Consider the following 18,157-nt stretch of genomic DNA (forward strand, 5'->3'; position numbering starts at 1 on the left):
CCATACTATTATTGTGTTACTATTGATTTTTCCTTTTATGTCTGTTAACATTTGCTTATGTATTGAGTTGCTCCTATGTTTGGTGCATATACTCCTACAGTTGTTATAACTTCTTCTTGGATTGATCCCTTGATACTTATGTAGAGTTCTTCTTTGTCTCTTATAAATATTAATTTTAAAGTCAATTCTGTCTAATAAAACTATTGCCGTGCAGCTTTTTTTTTTAATCTTCATTTGCATAGAAAAATTTTTTCTACCCCCTCACTTTCAACCTGTCTGTGTCTCTAGATCTAAAGTGATGCCCTTGTAGGCAGCAAATATACGAGTCTTTATTGTATACATTTAGTCTTTTGGTTGAAGAATTTAGTCCATTTCTATGTAAGATAATTATTAATATGTATATTCTTGCCATTTTGTTTATTTTTTGGAGTTGTTTTTGTAGGTCTTTTCCCCACTTCTTTGGTTCCCTTGTGATTTACTGACTATCTTCATTGTTGTGTTTGGATTCTTTTTTCTTATTTGTGCCTATATCTACTAGAGATTGTTAGTTTGTGGTTACCTTGAGGTTTTTTTATAGTGGTCTGTGTGTATATGTGATTGTTCTAAGTTGCTAATCTCTTAATTCCAAATGCAATATTTCTGCACCAGTGTCTATGTGCTCAGGGTAGACTGAAGCCATCCCCCTACCTCTCCAGGAGACTCTCTAAGACCAGAAAGTAGATCTGGTCTAGGTTCTTATCTAATTACTTCTTTTGTCCTGTGTCCCTGTGCATGTGCGACTTTGTGTGCACTCTTTAAGAGTGAGGTCTCTGTTTTTCCCCAGTCCTGTGGTGTTCCTTCAAGTAAGCTCCACTGGCCTTCAAAGTTAAGTGCTTTAGGGACTCATCTTCCTGGTGCTGGACCTCTGGACTGACAAGCCTGTTGTGGGACTCAGAACTCTCATTCCTGTGGGAGAATCTCTGCAATATAATTATTTTCCAGTTTGTGGGTCACCTGGGGCATATAGGATTGATTATATCATGAGTTAACCCCTCCTACTGGTCTCATTGTGGTTCCTTTTTTTATGTCTGTAGATGTGGAAGATCTTTCCTGGTAGGTTCCAGTCTTTTTCATTGGTGGTTTTTCTGCAGGTAGTTGAGATTTTGGTGTGCCACTGAGAGGAAGTGATCTCAGGTTCTTTGTAGTCCACTATCTTGACCACTCCACCTAACTGACTTTTGAATGTTGAACCAACTTTGCATGTCTGGGATAAATCCCACTTGGTCATAGTATATAATTTTTCTTATAAATTTTGAACTCAGTTTGATATTTTGTTTTGAATCTTGAAGCTATATTGATGAGAGATATTTGTCTGTTGTTTTCTTGTAATTTCTTTTGTTTCAGAACTATGGCAATTCTGGCTTCATAGAGTTAGGAAGAATTTCCTCTGCTTCTTCCTTCTGAGAGACATTGCAGAGAATTGATATATTGTTTTCCTTAGAGTTGGGGTGGAAGTCACTGTTGAAATCATATTGGCCTGGAAATTTCTGTTTTGGAAGGTTATTAATTACTGATTTCGTTTCTGTAATCAGATTTTCTATTTCCATTTGTGTAAATTTTAACAAATTTTGCCTTCTAGGAACCAACCTGTTTTAGCTAGGTTATCAAATTTGTGAGCACAGAGTTGTTCATATTATTGTTCAAATTATTCCTTTATCATCCTTTTATTGTTCATGGTATCTGTAATGGTGGCTCCTTGATAGTGGTTTATTTTCTTTTTTTTTCTTAATTAAACAGACTAGAGTCTTATCAATTTTATTCTTTTTTAAGGAACTAAGTTTTGATTTTTATTGATATTCTCTAATGATTCATTTTCAAACTCATTGATTTCTGCTCTAATTTTCACTTTTCTTTTCACTTTGGATTTTATTTACTCTCCTTTTACTAGTTTTCTAAGATGGAACTTAGATGATCTTTCTTCATGTTTCATAGATGCATTAAATGGTATAAATTTCCTTCTAAGCAATGCTTTTACTGCATCATACAGATTTTTTAAGTCATGTTTTCATTTTAATTTAGCTCAAAATATTAAAAAAATTTCTTTTGATTTCTTTATCAGTGTATTATTTTGAATTGTGTTGTTTAACCTCCACATAATTTGAAATTTACCAGTGGCACCCCACTCCAGTACTCTTGCCTGGAAAATCCCATGGACGGAGGAGCCTGGTAGGCTACAGTTCATGGGGTTGCTAAGAGTCGGACACGACTGAGCAACGTCACTTTCACTTTTCCCTTTCATTCACTGGAGAAGGAAATGGCAACCCACTCCAGTATTCTCGCCTGGAGAATCCCAGGGATGGCAGAGCCTGGTGGGGTCGCACAGAGTCGAACACGACTGAAGCGACTTAGCAGCAGCAGCAACAGCAGTGTCTTTCTGTTATTTCTACTCTAATTTTATTATGATCTGAGAGCAGTTCTTTATGAAATCTATTCTTTTAAATTTGTTAAGGTGAGTTTTATGGCTCAGTATGTGACCAGCCTTGGTGAATGTTCCATGTGATCTTGAGAAGTGTGTATTGTATTCTGCTGTTGTTGGATGAAGTGGTCTCTGTCAATTATATCCATTTGATTGGTGCTTTTGAGTTCAACCGTGTTCTTACTGATTTTCTGCCTGCTGGATCTGTCTATATATGATAGAAGAATGTTCACGTCTCCAACTATAAGAGTGAACTCATCTATTTCTCCTTTCTTTTCTATCAGTGTTTGCCTTACATATTTTGATGCTCTACATTAAGAGTTTTGCTTGGAGAACTGAGCCTTTTATTACATAATGCCCATGTTTATCCTTGAAAACTTTCCTTGCTCTTAGCCTTCTCTGTCTGAAACTGATATAGCCATTACCAAATTTCTTTTGATTTATGTTAGCTGCATTTATCTTTCTCTATCACTTTACTTTTAATTTAAATACATCTTTATATTTAAAGTAGATGTCTTGTAGACAGCTATAGATGGACCTTCTGTTTTGATCCTTTCTGATGATCTCTGTCATTTAGTTGATTTAGACCCTTGACATACAACCCTGGACTATGAATTAAAGACAGTTTCTAGCACACTCTTAAGTCTTTGTTAGGTTTGGCCTCACTGTCACTACTTCTTTCTCTTTATATTCTTATCTTTACTTTCACTTACAGAACAGAAACACATGTGTTTTTCGGGAGCAAACATGGTTTTATTTCAACTTCAATTACAAGTCTACAGAAAATCTTAATGAAATGGTAGGAGGAAATAAAGGTGGAACTTCAGTTCAGTTCAGTTCAGTTCAATTCAGTCGCTCAGTCGTGTCCGACTCTCTGCGACCACATGAATTGCAGCAAGCCAGGCCTCTCTGTCCATCACCAACTCCCGGAGTCTACCCAAACCCATGTTCATCGAGTCGGTGATGCCATCCAACCATCTCATCCTCTGTCGTCCCCTTCTCCTCCCACCCCCAATCCTACCCAGCATTAGGGTCTTTTCCAATGAGTCAACCCTTCGCATGAGGTGGCCAAAGTATTGGAGCTTCAGCTTCAACATCAGACCTTCAATGAACACCCAGGATTGATCTCTTTTAGGATGGATTGATTGGATCTCCTTGCAGTCCAAGGGACTCTCAAGAGTCTTCTCCAATACCACAGTTCAAAAGCATCAATTCTTTGGCGCTCAGCTTTCTTCACCGTCCAACTCTCACATCCATACATGACCACTGGAAAAACCATAGCCTTGACTAGACGGACTTTTGTTGGCAAAGTGATGTCTCTGCTTTTAAATATGCTATCTAGGTTGGCCATAACCTTCCTTCCAAGGAGTAAGCGTCTTTTAATTTCATGGCTGCAGTCACCATCAGCAGTGATTCTGGAGCCCAAAAAAGTAAAGTCTGACACTGTTTCCACTGTTTCCCTATCTATTTCCCATGGAGTGATGGGACCAGATGCCATGATCTTAGTTTTCTGAACATTGAGCTTTAAGCCAACTTTTTCACTCTCCTCCTTCACCTTCATCAAGAGGCTCTTTAGTTCTTCTTCACTTTCTGCCATAAGGGTGGTGTCATCCGCATATCTGAGGTTATTGATATTTCTCCCAGCAATCTTGATTCCAGCTTGTGTTTCTTCCAGCCCAGCGTTTCTCATGATGTACTCTGCATATAAGTTAAATAAGCAGGGTGACAATATACAGCCTTGACGTACTCCTTTTCCTATTTGGAACCAATCTGTTGTTCCATGTCCAGTTCTAACTTTTGCTTCCTGACCTGCATACAGATTTCTCAAGAGACAGGTCAGATGGTCTGGTATTCCCATCTCTTTCAGAATTTTCCACAGTTTATTGTGATCCACACAGTCAAAGGCTTTGGCATAGTCAATAAAGCAGAAATAGATGTTTTTCTGGAACTCTCTTGCTTTTTCAATGATCCAGCGGATATTGGCAATTTGATCTCTGGTTCCTCTGCCTTTTCTAAAACCAGCTTGAACATCTGGAAGTTCACGGTTCACGTATTGCTGAAGCCTGGCTTGGAGAATTTTGAGCATTACTTTACTAGCATGTGAGATGAGTGCAATTGTGCGGTAGTTTGAGCATTCTTTGGCATTGCCTTTCTTTGGGATTGGAACGAAAACTGACCTTTTCCAGTCCTGTGGCCACTGCTGAGTTTTCCATATTTGCTGGCACATCGAGTGCAGCACTTTCGCAGCATCATCTTTCAGGATTTGAAATAGCTCAACTGGAATTCCATCACCTCCACTAGCTTTGTTCGTAGTGATGCTTTCTAAGGCCCACTTGACTTCACATTCCAGGATGTCTGGCTCTAGGTGAGTGATCACACCGTCGTAATTATCTGGGTCGTGAAGATCTTTTTTGTACAGTTCTTCTGTGTATTCTTGCCACCTCTTCTTAATATCTTCTGCTTCTGTTAGGTCCATACCATTTCTGTCCTTTATCGAGCCTATCTTTGCATGAGATGTTCCTTTGGTATCTCTAATTTTGTTGAAGAGGTCTCTAGTCTTTCCCAATCTGTTGTTTTCCTCTATTTCTTTGCACTGATCACTGAGGAAGGCTTTCTTATCTCTCCTTGCTATTCTTTGGAACTCTGCATTCAGATGGGAATACCTTTCCTTTTCTCCTTTGCTTTTCAATTCTCTTCTCTTCCCAGCTATCTGTAAGGCCTCCTCAGAGAGCCATTTTGCTTTTTTGCGTTTCTTTTCCATGGGGATTGTCTTGATCCCTGTCTCCTGTACAATGTCATGAACCTCTGTCCATAGTTCATCAGGCACTCTGTCTATCAGGTCTAGTCCCTTAAATCTATTTGTCACTTCCACTGTATACTCATAAGGGATTTGATCTAGGTCATACCTGAATGGTCTAGTGGTTTTCCCTACTTTCTTCAATTTAAGTCTGAATTTGGCAATAAGCAGTTCATGATCTGAGCCACAGTCTGCTCCTGGTCTTGTTTTTGCTGACTGTATAGAGCTTCTCCATCTTTGGCTGCAAAGAATATAATCAATCTGATTTCGGTGTTGACCATCTGGTGATGTCCACGTGTAGAGTCTTCTCTTGTGTTGTTGGAATAGGGTGTTTGCTATGACCAGTGCGTTCTCGTGGCAAAACTCTATTAGCCTTTGCCCTGCTTCATTCTGTACTCCAAGGCCAAACTTGCCTGTTACACCAGGCGTTTCTTGCCTTCCTACTTTTGCATTCCAGTCCCCTATAATGAAAAGGACATCTTTTTTGGGTGTTAGTTCTAGAAGGTCTTGTAGGTCTTCATAGAACCGTTCAACCTCAGCTTCTTTGGCGTTACTGGTCAGGGCAAGGTGGAACTTACAAACCTTAATTTCATAGTCTAATTTATCATGGACTCAAACTCATGATGTTTATGATTCCACTAGCTACTCTGCATCCCTATATCTCAACTTTAGTGTCATATTGAACCATCTAACAATTATTTGTGGGGTCACCGTGGAAGATAGTTCATTTCTTTCATCAGCAGTGTCTTAAGTGCATTCTACATTTAAATTGCATGGTGCTTAGGTTACTTGAGATGCCTCATGCAAAATGTACTTTCTCTAAGTTATTCCATCTTTCAGGGCCAGTTCAGGTCCTATATTTTCCCTAAAGATTTTCTAAACTGCTTCTATGCATATTGATTCTTCCCTAAACTCTCACAGAATAATTTGCATCTGTGATATACTATCTCCCATTTTTTTTCCAAATAAAATAAAAATCAACATGCATTTATTGGACAGAATGTTATTCTAGTTATTATAGAAAATAAAATTAATATAAAATTATTTCTACTCTTAAGGGGTTTATGATCTCCTTGGAAAGAGGACATAAAACCTACGTAAGAAATTTAAAGATTTAAGAAATTTTCAAGAAAGGGAAGTGATACCACAGTGTAGGAATGTTAACTGCCAAATGAATGGTTGAAACAAATACTATCCAGACAAGTTTGGGTGATATAAGACAGAGAGCCAAATAAAAAGGAGTATTTTTACAAAGGAGGTGGAATTTGAGCCTGATCTTGAAAAGCTGGTAAAATACAGAATTTTAAAAGTGGGGAGACTATATTATTAGGGAGTGTTCATTCCATGTGTTCAAGCTTCATTTGGCCACATCTGTAGAATCTTCACCAAGATTATAGGGTGCTTGAATTCTCTTCCAAAGGCAAAAAGCATAGTGTTCAATACTGCTAAGTCGCTTCAGTCGTGTCTGACTCTGTGCGACCCCATAGACGGCAGCCCACCAGGCTCCTCCGTCCCTGGGATTCTCCAGGCAAGAATACTGGAGTGGGTTGCCATTTCCTTCTCCAGTGCATGAAAGGGAAAAGTGAAAGTGAAGTCGCTCAGTCGTGTCCGACTCTTAGTGACCCCATGGACTGTAGCCTACCAGGCTTCTCCGTCCATGGGATTTTCCAGGCAAGAGTACTGGAGTGGGGTGCCATTGCCTTCTCCGTGTTCAATACTAGAACTTTGGAAATATAAGTCATTGGTAATTGCATATCCTTTTCCTCTCTTCCAATCCTATTTCACATCTGGCAACTTGCTAGGCACATAGTTTCCAATGGAAAAGTTATTACACCAGCAAGAATTATGTGAATTATCATTGAATTTGTAAGTTCTTTTTTCTGTTAAACTTTAAAAAAATTGTTGAAATATTTTATTACAATGTGATATACATTAATTTACTGACTAGAACATAACCGTCCACAAAAAACTTGTCCTCTAAATAACATTTTCTGTTAAATACCAGGAGTGTTTTTTTAATCTTTACTGAAAATAAGAGAGATACATATATACCAAATAAGGCATCATATTTGTATGAAAGTTAAAATATATGTTGTTTCTTATCATCTTCTCACTTCCATGTCACAGTTCTTGAAATAACACAAATTTAAGTATCTTTACTTTGAGTCCTGAAATGATATAATCTAGAAACTTTGAAGTCTCTTTTTCTATCGTTTTCAGTTTTCTTGTCTCCTGAAGTATGGAAAACTTCTTAAAGGCACAGTAGTTATTTTTTCTGAACTGAATTTGATTCATTTTTCTCCCTTTTCATCTCTCTCTCTTACCAGTAAAGGGTGAGGACAAGATAATTTTCCTTTAAATGCATCACTTTTTCAGTTACCTCAACTATTAACATACTACTACCTTCTATCCATCACCAACTCGATGGACATGAGTTTGAGTAAGCTCCAGGAGTTAGTGATGGACAGGAAGCCTGGTGTGCTGCAGTCCATGGGGTCGCAAAGAGTTGGACACAACCAAGAGACTGAAATGAACTAAACTGACCTCCTTATCCTTTAAGGTACGTCCAGAGTCTCATAATTCAATGATAGTTAGACCAAAGTCTGGGACGGTTACATAATTGGTTTCCCCTGCTGATCAGTGCTCAAATATTTTCCCTGTTTGACTCCCCCACCCGGAGAGACAAAGACATCTGTGTTTTGTTCTTGTTGCATTATCACACAACAGCTGGGAAAGGCATAAAAAGAAGCATGCATTTACCACATGGTTAATCTGATAGCTTTCCCTGAAATTCCCATCACAAGAAAACAAAGGAGGATGATGGTCAGGTTGAGCAGAGAAGCTGGCCTAACACTAGTGCTGAGCTGAGGTTCAGAGATCTTTCCTTTTGTGTGCTGCTCTGAAGCTGGGCAGTGGTACCTCTTACAGTTCTTATGACCACATTTCCATGGTCATGAGGGGAGCACCTGAGCTTGAAATTCCCCTGCAGTTATATGACAGAATTGTTTCTCCTCTAGCCTTTTCTATGATTTATAATTTGAATCTCTTTCCATTTTGAGGGTCTTTCCACTTCTACACACACACACACACCCCTCTTCTAGTCTTCAAGCTGAAGACTAGAATAATTGACCACAGGATATGAAGTTTAATTGTTGAACAAAAGTATAGATTAGTGCAAAAAACTATGTCCCAGCAGTTAAATGATTTTATTTCAATGTCACATTTACCACTACCACTAACTGAAAATCTTAGCAGAGTCACCAACCTTTTCATTTATGAGTTGGAGTTAAAAATAGTTATTCTACTTTCTGGGATTATTTTGAGGATAGATTCAAATATATGTACATTTGAGCATTTAGAAATGTTAAAACACACAATCAAGGTGTTAATTATTATAGAAACACACTCAGATATCTTAAAAGTAACAAGATACATACCTAATACTTTAAAGTTGTTAATCTTCCTATTTTGCATCACAGAAAAGGCCATTGCCGGAAGTACATACTACAGCTGAGGAAATAAATGATGGGCACTTGCAGAGCTATAATGGGAAAATGTGGAGTTTCTCTATGATTTACAAAACCTGTTGTTAGTTGTTATTCTACCTTTTAGTTTCATCCATTTAACCAGAAAGCACTAAACCTTTCAATGTGCACTTTTTTGAGAACCAAATGATAGAGTAAAGTGAGACATCCTACCTGCCATCGAGGGGCTCAGATGTTGACAAAATGACATGTCTGCAAGGAAGCAGAGCTCTAGGCAGTCAGACAGTGTTTCCCAAACCACATGGAACAGAACACAGGTGTGTCACACACTCTATAGATGCTGTACAGGAAGCAAAATTTTGCCTCTGCCTTCTTAAAGATTGTGGCTGGTGCTGAGAATTTAATTGATGTAAGGCAAATTAACAGGAGAAACACATAAAAATTTGATAAGCTTTTTTACAGGGCATGGGGGTCCTTATGCGGAAATGAAAACCCAAAGAAATACCAACATCTGAATGCCTTTTGTTGAACAGAGTGGTAATTATGAAGTATCCTCAATAAAGGAAAATCTAAATGAAGACAAGCAATTTTTAGCAAGGTCTATTTGTACAGAATTCTCTGAGCTTCAGTTTCCTGTCTTTGGTTATAAAAATGTTATTTTCCTCCTATAATAGGAAGGACATCTGTATGAGGGTTTTATTTCTTGCTTTTAGGGAGAAAAAGGAGAGGGTCAGCAAGCTCTTCTCATACATGCTGGTTTTCTAAGTGCCTTTAGCTCAAAATAATCCTGATGCCAAAGCAGCATATTTCAATTTTATTTCAATTCTATCAATTTGTCTCTTAAAATCAATAGATTATCACCTGTTTTTAAAAAGAGATTAAGGAGCTTCTATTTTGAGTTTGTAATTGGAGTTCAAGTGTCTACCACTCCTCCCTCATAGACTCCAAGAAAATGAGATAATATAAATAAACATGACAATAAATGTAACAAGGAGGTATCTATGAAAGGAAAATAGTTTTTAATGTATCTTTGGAAAACAGAAAATATTGAGCCAGTTACCAGATTGAATAAAATGACAAAGTTGTAGTCTAGAATAGGTGAATCTCCTTATTGGACAGAATCTCAGAGCAGTCTCAAATTCAGAGTGGAAAGTGGAAGGAAAAAGATATTGAAACAAGGTGTGAGATTAATTCACTATCTGTCTATAGAAGAGATGCAATTCTACCTCTTGCCCTCTTTGCCTATACTTTGCTTGTCTGCCCCTCTTATTGCAAATGGAAGACAAACAGCCTAGCCTAGAACACCAATCAAAAACCTATAAACCTCTTATGTATTCCATGCAATTTGCTTGTGTGCTGAGATTCAAAGGCACTCAGTAAGTTTCACAGGCTTTTACTGCATTTGAAATTCCTGGAAGAAGCATCCCTGAGGAACTCAAAAAGGAAAGAATTCAGGGGAAAAAAATCATATTATAGTGTTGAAATAGACATTCCAGATATATTTGTTCCTAACAGTATGGCTGGAAGGTTTTACAATGCTTTCGTATGTCTTCTTACTCAATTTTCATGATATCTTCACTTTCTGGGGGAAAAAACCAGAGCTTCAGACAAAAATTAGCGATTTACTGAAGGTCAAATGATAAGCTGAACATGCTATGCTCAGATCCATGCTTTCTGGACTGTATACACATCTTCACTTCCAGCACTTGCCACTTGTATGTCCTTGAGCAAGTTACTTGACCTCTCTAAGCCTCATTCCCTTAATTGTAAAATGAGAATAATTGTTGCTTGCCTCACACAGAGTTGTTGGGGGATTTTAATAAAATAATGTATGTGAAGCATTTAGAACAATACCTGATACTTGAACGCTTTCAAGGTATTAGTCTTGTTAGCTGACTTCTATATGCTGTTCTTTCATTCTGTGGACTATCGGTCTGCCACATGCAGGATGGGGACCCCTGCTTTATACTAAATACTTGATCAGAGCCAACTGTACTTAGAATATGGGATACTTTTTTCTTATAAAACTATATAACAAAGTTCTTTGAGCTTCAGAAATGTTTTATCTAAATATATTTTTTAAAAATGCCAGAATATTTTGAATGGTAGACTTTCTATGTGTACTTCTGTATATGTATACACACATATACGTTACACACCTATATAACAAATTTGCTTAACTCTAGACAGTGTATATACATATGTATAATCTGTGTCTATATATTGTTGAGAATGTGTTTGTACAGACTGATATTCACCAAACTAGATGGACAATTCATACAAACAGAAAAACAATTTTTATTCAGGGCTTCCATTGTACCCTGGTCACTGAAGAAAGCACTATCTAATATACTCCTGGTGGCTCTTTGCCTTCATGGAGGCTGCAGGATGAAAGTTATTGTAAATCTGTCAAAGACAATGTACATATATTAAAGTGACAAGGAAACTGGAAATTCTAGGGATACTATATATTCCTCAAGTACACTCTTGCCCTTGAATCTTTTGAATGGAATTTAAAAATAACAAAAGGACATTTGTTTCAAAACGCCCAATTCCATTCATAGACAAATGCTTTACAGATTATATGCTGTTCTTTTAGGCAGTTTGACCATGTAATGCTCAGCCCCCACATGAAAACAGTGGGAACTGTTTCCCTGTTAGGCATCAAGTTGAGAGTATAGTATAAAGGGAAAACAGATTACTGAAGCTACTAGCAGTGTGGTGGCAAAGATACAGAGAGAGAACAGCTGGTTCTCTGTGGGAATGGAGACATATCCGGCCAAGACCCCAGGTTCTGAATGAGCACGTTCTGTCTTCCTGCAGCTATTTTCTAAATGCCCCTCAAAAAACTGGACAGAGTCAGGGAAAGTCTGCTCACTCTTACCATTATGCTCATATCCCAAACCCTGTGCATTCCTCAGGTTGGATGCTGGCTTTCATGTCATATCACGAAGACAGGTGTGAGAAAATCATAAGAGGGAAAGAATGCTATTCTTCCTTGAACTCTAGAAAGGAGCTCATTGTAGCCAAGCCATTGGATTTTTTTTTTTTATTGGCCAAGGTAACTTCTAGATAGGCTCAAACTTTGTTCTTCTTACTCTTCTTACCTCAACCGGGAGATTAAGCCTAAAAGACAGAAAAAGACCTAAATATAGAGATTGCTATTCTCAGTCAAAGGATGAATTTAAATTTAGCTTTTTCTATCCTTAATTCTGTCTTCCTCTTCTAGCTTGCAAAATGTAGAAGGAGCAGGGACTTTCCTGGTGGCTCAGATGGTAAAGAATCTGCCAGCAGTGCAGGGGACCTGGGTTGATCTCTGAGTTGGGAAGATCCCCTGGAGAAGGGACTGGCTACCCACTCCAGCATTCTTGCCTGGAGAATTCCGTGGACAGAGGAGCCTAGTGGGCTACAGTCCATGGGGCCACAAAGAGTATGACACAACTGAATGACTAACACAGAGGGAGCAGAGACCAACCCTGAACACATTCAGTCCGAATAGGACAAGATTTAGGGGCAACTTCTCTCACGGTGAAACTTGGCCTTTTGTTCTCACCGTCATTTGCTCCACAAGTATATGGGCCCAGTACAGAAGTTTAGGTTAGTGAAATTTTAGATACAGTCAGTTGATTAAACTGGGGTCCTATTCCCAGTCCCTCCATTTCTCAAAACTTCAATGTTTACCTCTTAATCCTTTTAATTTCCCTTTATCAAATTTGTATTATTTTAAGAAACATATATAAAATTGCACCATTTATTTAAAAATTCCTTCTTCCATCTCTTAAGTATAGCCAATGCAGTAAAATACAAAAAAAAAAAAAAAAAACCTCTGTAACAAATAAGAAGCAATGCTTATGTTGTTCTTGAATAAAATATTTTAGGTCACTCATTGGCCTTTTTGCATCCTTTTTTTCCCCCCTTTGGCAAATAAGGACGTTCTGGATTTACCCTTAATATCAAATATTCCTCATGATAACTGCCAATATTTTGTATCTTCCAGTCCGTTCGGAAGCTGCATGGTAAGCAACTTGTGCATGAACTAGGTCAGTCATACTCATTTTCAGTTAGGGTTTTTAGATCTGTTTATTCTAATTTCAGATGATAAGGCAACAGAGGAAATGTTTTCTTGACCATTGCAAAGCACAAAAAGTAGAGTTTGATACTCTTACTTAGCCTTTTCTCTGGAAACTAGAGGAAGTTAATTATCTGGCTTAAACAAAGGATCATGATCCGGGTGCTTATTTGTGAACCTCATTGAGCACCTTGATATATTGAATTTGTTTTTAATTTTAGGACAATATATTAAAAAACTTATAGGGTGGCGTTGTATATAACTTTGGTTACTAAACCAGTTAAAAATGTCAAGCTTATTCAATTATGTAAGCCCATAAACTTAGATGGGCTTCCCTGGTGGCGCAGCTGGTAAAGAGTCCACCTGCAGTGTGGGAGACCTGGGTTTGGTCGCTGGGTTGGGAAGATCCTCTGAAGAAGGGAAAGGCTACCCATTCCAGTATTCTGGCCTGGAGAATTCCATGGACAGTATAGTCCATGGGGTCACAAAGAGTTGGACATGACTGAGTGACTTTCACTTTCATAAAGTTAGATACATAATGAGATCAGAGTCATTTCTCTCTGATTGAAATGATGAAAATGTAAAAGTGAATTGTAATGCATAAGTACCTTTGCTCTCTAGTTCACCTGTCATCTCAAAAATTAATTCAGTAAACACTTAGCTTCCTTCTGGGTCCTGTATGTTATCTAGGAGCTCTGTGTTATGCAGACACATGATATTTTATATTGGATATCACCCATCGTCTCTGCATGTTTGTACCATATGTATATTGAAACCTCATTAGTTTAGACCTTCCCATACTCCCAGGTGGTGCTAGTGGTAAAGAACTCTCCTGCCAATGAAGGAGACACAGGAGGTCCGATATCTCGGTTGGGAAGATCCCCTGGAGGAGAGCAGGGCAAACCATTCCAGTATTCTTGCCTGGAGAATCCCATGGACAGAGGAGCCTGGCAGGCTATAGTCCCTAGGGTGGCAAAGAGTTGGACATGACTGAGGTAACTTAGCATGCATGCATACTAATTCTGAATTGAAATCAAAGCTAAATGACATATATAATAACATAGATTATAGAGAAAATATTAAACAGTTCAAGATTTTTTAGCACTGTAAAAAAAACTTTATAATCACTGAGCTGGTAGAATGAGTCTCATTTAACAACCATTTACTCACTCTATGATAGGCACTGTGGTAGGCACTATAAATACGGCAGGAAGACAAGGTGCTGCCCTAATGGAGAAAGCTAAAGGGTAGTTCTAGCTGATGGATAAAAGCTGGTGAGCACAAAGTTTACAGCTGATAGTAGTCATTTTGTACAATCTTCCTTAACATACCACTGTCAACAAAAATCTATTCTTAAAATGAAACTTCTAGTTAACTGACGGCTACTCTACTTTTAATTAATATGAGTAGAGAAATTTTGTGTTGCTAGTGTTATCAAGTACAGGTCCATGTGTCTGATGCACAGTGAGGCCAAACTGATATGTTGGAGTTAGGAGCAGAGAAAGGTTTATTCATGGCCATACAAGCAGACAGGTAGCTAGTGCCCCAAACTCCTTGAAGGATTTCAGCAAAGCTCTTTTCAGGGCAAGGTGAGGGAGGGGGCATGGTCAGTTGTTGCAGACTTCTTGGTGTCAGGATCCTTTGTCCTTGTAGCTGTCCACTTAGGTCCAGTCAGGATGTTCCTGTAAACATTCAGTAAAAACAAATGCTATTCTCTATTTTGAAATTTTTTGTCTCTATATGAAAAGACTCTTAAGGATCAAAGCCCTGAGAATAGGCTATCCTATATATTTCAGGCTATAGGCAACATTGTTTAATAAAAGTGGCAGAGCCATCATGACTAAGCATAAGCAATAGAACAGATCTAATATGGAGTCAGAGAAGGGGATGGCAACCCACTCCAGTACTCTTGCCTGTAAAATCCCATGGACGGAGGAGCCTGGTAGGCTGCAGACCATGGGGTCGCTAGGAGTTGGACACGACTGAGCGACTTCACTTTCACTTTTCACTTTCATGCATTGGAGAAGGAAATGGCAACCCACTCCAGTATTCTTGCCTGGAGAATCCCAGGGACGGAGGAGCCTGGTGGGCTGCCGTCTATGGGGTCGCACAGAGTCGGACACGACTAAAGCGACTTAGCAGCAGTAGCAGCGATATGGAGTCAGATTTGTTCTTCCCTATTACACCAGGAACTCCTAAATTTCCCAGACAATATGGTCTATAATATTTTTATTTAAGAAGCTACTGTGCAAAAGACTTAAATGACTGAGTCCTCAGTTATTGCTGTATAAAGTTCCTCTAACTTTAGTGAGGATGACTTCTTAAGCAGCCTTTAATACAGAGGCTTTAAAACTTTACTGACATTGACCCACATACAAGAAATTAATTTTACTTCTCAACCAGGTATACACATGTATAGTTTTGAAAGAAGATTCAGAATAAAAATCAACATTAAAGCACACAATGTGATCCAATATTTTCTATCCAGTTCTATTCTAACCAATTTAATTTTTAAACAATGATCATTACAATATTAAATATTTTCCATAACTAATTAATAGATATTAATTTGATAAAAGTATTTGAATTGAAGATAAGATAAATATGTGTAAGTTTGTGGTAACTGGAAAATATGTATAGTAGTTTTTTTTGGTGTGTATATATTTTTAGGTGTGATTTTATTAACCAACCATTTCCTTGAAATATGTGGAACATTTCACAAATGATTCCAAATAATTCTAATCCTTTCCTATGGCAAGTCACCTGAGACATGCAAAACTTGTTACTTTGAAATTCACCTATTTGAGTGTTTATCAACTGTTACAAATTATTTTTATGGTGTATTATTTTTCTTCATAGTTATTTTCTTAGAATCGAGCAGGCTGCTTAGTGTTGGGTGTGTGTAAAATAAACAATGGGATGAATGAATGAATGAACTCTGCTTTGCCATGTTTTGTTAGGTAAATTAGCTTTTTAAAGAAAATGAGGCTGGGCTAAACAGAGGAGACTTTGAAGTGGGAGAGAACATGTGAGCAAAGACATGGAAATAGGAAGGAGAAACTACCATTCACCCAGAGAGGGATGAGGTGTATCCCAAGGTGGAAATCAGAGTGAGGGTAAATGATGAAGTAGAACATAGTAAACATGGTATTTTCGGTGGGGGGAAATAAGGCAAGGGTGAGGAAGATAAATGGAGCAAGAGAAGAGAGAGAAAATTAAATGTAGATATGTTACCTGTTGCAAAATGCTTCATTTTGATCTTCCCATACTTAAAAGTCCAGCCTGCCTAGAGACATTTGATGGCCATGTGATGAAGCTGCCCCATTCTCATAATGAGGTACTGTGTATGTGCTCAGTCAGTTGTCATGTCCAACTCTTTGTGACCCTATGGACTGTAGCCCTGCAGGCTCCTCTGTCCATGGGATTCTGCAGGCAAGAATACTGGAGTGGATTTCCTTGCCCTCCTCCAGGGGAATCTTCCCAATCCAAGGATCAAACTTGAGTCTTCGGCATTGCAGGTAGATTCTTTACCCACTGAGCCACCTGAAAAGCCCTGTAATGGGGTTAGTAAGCCATTATTATCGGGGCTGGCAGAGTAACATCCACTGATGTGGAAAAGATTCAGAGAATATGAGCTTCATGCCTTTATAATCAGTACTTAGACATCCTTTAATCATCTTATTCAAAACAGGTCAAACCCAGACAATGTCAGCACCTTCTTTGCTTCCTTTATGGCACTGAATCAAAATTTATAATTATTTGTTGTACCTCTTGATTTTTTTTCCCTGTCACTCCATTGGGTGGTAGGCTTCATGAAGTCAAAGATTGCTTTTCATGTTCATTATAATATCCTTAGAAATAACATACAGTGCTTTGCACAATGTAGTTTCACAATATTAAAGAAATAAATGCATGAATGAAATGGACACTCACACAGTAGAACTGGGAGGCTAAGCATATGTAAGATTGCATGCAAGTCTTTTGTTTTGTGTTCAGCTGGAAAGCAAAACTTGTCACGCTGAAAAACACAACAGAAATTTTCATCAGTGATTAAAGCAAGCCAGAACACAAACTACTATAGCATTTACCACATGGCTTAAGGGACTGCCAGCAAATCCATTAGAAACCTTGTTTATAGAGCATTATAATTCTGATATGAAGAAAAAAACTGCTTCAGGATGAACTGTTTCTTATAAAATACCTGGAAAATGGATTTTCTCAATTAAAGCTTTTTAACAATTTAAAAATATTTTATAAATTCAGCATGTGCTATACATGTCCATGCTTCTTTTTCTTTCATGTTTCTAATTGCAATAAAACTTGCATTGTTTTATAGAAAATCCTTTTTCCATGAACCTTATTTGATGAAATGACATCCTTGCTATTTAATGTGATAATTAATATTAGAAAATTACAAAAAAAAGAGGTAAATAGAGTTCTTTGGAGTAAATATATTAGATTTGAATCCCAGCTGTGTGATTTTATGCAATCTATTATCCTCTCTGAATTTTAGTCTCCACTTCTGATAAATGAAAGTAATAAAGCAATTTGCTAGCATTCTCACAAATAACATACATAGAATCTTGGGTATAAACTGTGATACCAATCTATGGGAGCTTGTACAAAATAATCTTAAATTTTAATTTAGTTTTTAATTAGAAAACAAGAAATAATGGGGAAGGGGGACAGGGAATTAGCATTTTTTAGTATTCTATTACAGGCATACTGTTGAAGTTGTTTCATTTAATTCTTCACATATTACCTTTCTCTATTTTTTATCCTTTTGGGAAATCTATAGACTTCATTACCTCATTCTGTTTTCTAGGTCATTCAACATTCATGTCTCTTTTTCTTTAAAATACTTTAAAATCTCTTCATATATGTACTCTAGTCTGCTTTTTTGTTTTGTTTCAGATCTGTGAGTCACAAATTAGCTCTTCAACTGTTACTAATCAGCTTCCGATTTATCAGTGAGTTTCAAACTTCAATTACAATATCAGTTATTTCTAAATTTCCTTTAATGTTCAAATATGCCTCATATGTATTTAAGCCCTTCTTTTAGAACAAGTCATTTAAAATGTATTCATTTTATAACCTTTAAGAAAATTGTTTGAGTTCAAATTTGCTTTCAACAAATACCTTGTTGTAGCCTTCTCCTGGTGGATGGATCAGTTGTATCCTGAGAGTGCTGCCATAAAATAATTAAAAAGACTAAAACCCTAAATCCTTTGTGTTAACACTCTAAAGTGAAAGTGTTAGGCTCACAGTTGTGTCCAACTTTTGCGACCCCATAGACTGCAGCGTGCCAGACTTCCTTGTTTCGCAATAACTCCTGGAGTTTGCTAAAACTC

At 37.7% G+C, this 18,157-nt stretch overlaps 1 long non-coding RNA gene across 1 annotated transcript in view; it reads left to right on the top strand.

Moving 5' to 3' along the window:
- The first annotated feature begins 16,185 nt into the window (after positions 1–16,185).
- The window catches only part of LOC145546595 (uncharacterized), a 241,384-nt gene continuing 239,412 nt past the window's right edge, over positions 16,186–18,157 (top strand). Inside the window, exons 1-2 of the long non-coding RNA XR_014083065.1 lie at positions 16,186–16,324; positions 17,721–17,776. This is a non-coding gene — a long non-coding RNA (uncharacterized LOC145546595). The remainder of the gene's footprint in view (positions 16,325–17,720; positions 17,777–18,157) is intronic.

This window comes from Giraffa tippelskirchi, chromosome 4 (assembly GCF_054371585.1).
Source record: "Giraffa tippelskirchi isolate mGirTip1 chromosome 4, T2T-mGirTip1v1.2.pri, whole genome shotgun sequence".
NCBI classification, from domain to species: Eukaryota; Metazoa; Chordata; class Mammalia; order Artiodactyla; family Giraffidae; genus Giraffa; species Giraffa tippelskirchi.